General features: G+C 45.0%; 1 protein-coding gene across 1 annotated transcript in view; it reads left to right on the plus strand.

Moving 5' to 3' along the window:
* The window catches only part of LOC112548140 (olfactory receptor 14I1-like), a 24,409-nt gene that overhangs the window by 14,251 nt on the left and 5,812 nt on the right, over positions 1-4,346 (plus strand). The window lies entirely within an intron of this gene.

The following is a 4,346-nucleotide window of genomic DNA, read 5'->3' on the forward strand; positions in this document are numbered from 1 at the left end:
CAGGCACAAGTGGGAGCCTCCCGGGAAGGAAGTTAGTATGGATGATGAAAGAAGGATACATCTGGTCACATCAGGCTGTGGCACCTATTCTGTTTTGATCAAGAGAAATCAGGTCTACATATCAGTTTCTGATCCCTTGATGCTCCTTGTGGAGCCTGTCTGCCATGGGCTGTACGTGGCATGAGTATGGGCTGGGATGTGTGCTGCATGAGGCATCTGTGTCAGGTCATCCCTGTGTACTAGATTATAGTCTGGATTGGGTCCACTGACCCACGCTAGATGCAGGATCCCATGTACAGTCAATTTGATGTAAATGCCACATGCCATATGCACTGCAGACTGGAACTGTGTGCTTTGTGTCACATATGCCCCAGACTGGCCCCACACACTTTATGCTGTGCATGGTGCTGGGGTGGGTTTGTACTGTATGTCATATGCAGAGATAGAGCTGTACACGTGCTTCAAGCAGCAAACCTGGCCAAGGTTCCCTCTAAGCTGCGCGCGTGGGTGGCCATGCAGTAACCTTTTAATGCCACACACCTGCCTGGAGAGGAGCTGGGCTGTGGCTTTCTGGAAACTTTGAGCACTGCCCCCAGAGTGCAGCTTGGGGTGAAGGCACAGGGGCTGGCACGGGACACTTACCAGCGGTAAGTTACCTTGGGTGCATGGCGGCCATTCTGCTCCGCTCCACTCCTCACCGCACCAGCATCCCCGTGGGGCAGGAGAGTGGTGTGGGGCAGGCAGTGGCTTCTCCCTGAGGCAAGGTAGGGGCTGGGACAGAGCATGGGCTCCACTGGCTCCAGGCAACTGCTCCACCCCCGAGCCCCTTTGGGCGAGCTTTGCTTAGTGAGTTATGTTTCTTAAGTTCTCCTTTAAGTAATTTTGATGGAAAATTTCATTTTCTAAACTGATTTTTTCATATGGCTTTTTAATGCCTTTTGAAACATGGCAATATTTTCAGCTCTCTTGAGGTTTGTCTGTATAGTAATCCCCCTTTGTCTCCTTGAACTCTTTTAAAAACTAAATGTAGCTTTAGCTCAACCATTTTCATAGAAATAATATCTAACACTTTTTTTAAACATTTCCACATTTGGAAGTCAGGTGGCACTCTGCACTTATCTTGACACACTACACCAAGACATTTTAGAAAGTATTTCAGATGTAATTTGAAAGAAAAAAATAGAACCTTGTAGGCTTCTGTGTTATACTGTGGGGTGGACCGAAGCAGCATGCGTCAAAAGGGGGAGGTGAGACCAATTTGGGAACGGACCGAAGTGGTGCACTCATAGACTGAAGTGCTGCGCTCACAGATTGCTACACCTTAGAGGGAACATTGGACCTGGCCAGTTCACAAGTTCCATCGATTATAACCCTCTGGGATCAGCCTCTGCACCAGTTGCCAACCCACCTCATTGTAGACTGGTCCAGGCCAGTACCCTACAGCTTAAATGAAAGAATCTCATGGGAAACAGTATCAAAGGCCTTTCTGAAGTCTACGTATATGATGTCAACTTCATGTCCCATGTCTAGCTGGTTAGTTACCTGGACATAAAAGGGCACCGGGTTTGTTAGACATGACCTACCCTCAAGAAAGCCATGCTGGTTGCTTCTTAATAACCCACCAGTTGCAAACTTGTGTTTGATGGCCTCATTGACAATTTTTTCAATTTTTTTTTCCCAGGAATGAGGTCAGACTGACCGGTCTGTAGTTTGCAGGGTTGTCCCTCTTCCCTTTCTTAAAGATAGGTACCACATTAGCCCTCTTCCAGTCTTTCGGGACCGCTCCCAAGTTCCATGACTCTTCAAACAGCTTTGCCAGGGACCCTGCTATGAGCTCAGTCAGTTCAATGACAAAGTGAGCAGAGAAAGACCTTGGAGGTATCAGTGCTTTGGGGGATCTCGATTACTGGCTGGTGAAAAGGAGATTTAACAGATCAACTGGACATGAGCAAAGAATCTTGGCAAGAGAAATTTAAATATGACACAAGATGAGGAAACTTCCACAAAGATAACTTTAGTAAGTTTACTACATCAATGCAAGGTCTTGTCTCAGTAAGTTGCAGAGGAGATTTAGGAATATAAAAGTTGGAAAACCTGGCTGAACATTATGTATAATATTATACTAAATATTATGTATAATATATTTTAAGCTACAAGAATTAATGACAATTTTTTTGTGGTTTTTTTCCTATTATTTCAGTTAAAGTTTACAGGTTATTGGGAGGTGGGTGAGGAATGGGACCTCCAGGGAATTAATCTTTTTATAGAATATTTTTGATCTCACAAATTACATTTGTTTCTTTTAGCAGAAAATTTCCAGGTGAGACCAATTGAAAATGGTAGACTTTCAGATTTAAAAAAAAGACAACCTGAGTGGTTGCTGGGTAAATATTTTTTTCAGTTTTTTTAATGAAATATCAAAATGTTATATTTTAGGTAAGGTCTTCTCAGGGAAAAATAATTTATTAAAACCACATTTTCCAAAGAGAAAAAAATAATGGAAAGTTTACTTTCTTACCATGAAATTTCACAATCAGATCAGGAGAATTCCTGATGGGAATATCAAAACCACTGAGTTTGTTACTCTCCTCTTTATGACTGCCCTTGTTCCATTATATACAGCACTTGCACAATGCACTGGGAAGGATGTGGCAGGCTGGCTGGTGGCAGCCTGGCTTGATGACTTTAGCTGGGTGATTCAGACCAATTGGTGGGGGCATGTCCCTTCCCCACCAATCAGGAGAAGGCAGGAAGAAGGCTTGCCCCACCCTGATCCATGGGCAAGGTGAAGAAGAGGACCTGAAGGGGAACTAACCTCTCAGGCTTTCCCATTACTATCTGGAGGTGGAACCTCCAGAAGGGATAAAAGCCAGTATGCCCAGCACACCTGGGTGGTTTTGACAAGGGATGATGAAGATGGGGTTGCAGATTGCTTGGGTTTACAGTTAATAAGAGTTACTGTCTTTATAAATTTATATTTGTAAACAACATATATAAATATACGTACATGTTTTATACTGTATTGTAAAATTAAATCTGTAAGTAGTTAAGTATCACTGGGTGTCCCTGGTCTGTGCTCTGCTCTGTAGGGAAGGGAGGTGAGCTGGCCTGAAGCTAGACCATCATGCTTCCACAGCTCAATCACACCCACTATCATCCCTTCATTTGGAGAGCGGGGCACCAGCCGTGTACCACTTAGGCTACACCACTGTAACTGAATTCCTCCTCCTGGGCTTCTCTGACACTCAGGAGCTGCAAATCTTACACTTCGTCACCTTTCTAGCAGCATATTTGGCAGCCCTGATGGGAAACTTCCGTGTTATCACTGCTGTAATTATGGCCTACCACCTCCACTGCCACATGTACTAGGGCTGTGCGAAACAGTACTGTTCCATTTTGACTTGTGTTTTGACATTTAATTCCTCCTCCTGGGCTTCTCTGACACTCAGGAGCTGCAAATCTTACACTTCGTCACCTTTCTAGCAGCATATTTGGCAGCCCTGATGGGAAACTTCCGTGTTATCACTGCTGTAATTATGGCCTACCACCTCCACTGCCACATGTACTAGGGCTGTGCGAAACAGTACTGTTCCATTTTGACTTGTGTTTTGACATTTTGATGGAACAGTGGGAAACATTCGTGTTATCACTGCTGTAATTATGGCCCACCACCTCCACTGCCACATGTACTAGGGCTGTGCGAAACAGTACTGTTCCATTTTGACTTGTGTTTTGACATTTCAATGGAACAGCGTTTCATTTTGAATTTCATTTTGACTCAAAACCACTGTTCCATTTTGTTTTGTCGAAACAGTTTAGTTGTTTCAATGCTGTTTCGATGTTTTGCCCATAGGCTATAATGGGGAAGCTCGAAACAGCCTATAACTTTATTATTTCTGGGCCTGATTTGGAGGAAACTTGCAGGAATGGTAGCCCCTTCTGAGGGAAGGAAGCCTGCCAAGTTTCATGGAGATAGGTGCAGGGGTTTCAGGGAAACTGCACCTCAAATTCTTGAAAGCAAAAATGCATGTCACGTGTATGTGTTAAGCCACAGTGGGGTCAAAACTGCAGGCTTGCTAGCCCCTGCTGAGGCCACAAAGCTTGCCAGCTTTCAAGGAGATTGGTGCAGGAGTTTGGGGGAAGCTGCACCTCAAGCTGCAGACAAGCAACATTCATGACATAGGTGACCCTGTGTGTGTTAAGGCGCAGCAGGGTGAAAACTGCAGGGGTGGTGGACCCTGCTGAGGCCACAACGCCTGCCAGCTTTCAAGGAGATAGGTTCAGGGGCTTCTGGGTTCTGGGGTCCTGCACCTCTGGCTGCTGACAGGCAAAACTCATGACATGGG

The sequence above is a fragment of the Alligator sinensis genome, unplaced genomic scaffold (genome assembly GCF_000455745.1).
Source record: "Alligator sinensis unplaced genomic scaffold, ASM45574v1 scaffold1485_1, whole genome shotgun sequence".
NCBI lineage: Eukaryota > Metazoa > Chordata > Crocodylia > Alligatoridae > Alligator > Alligator sinensis.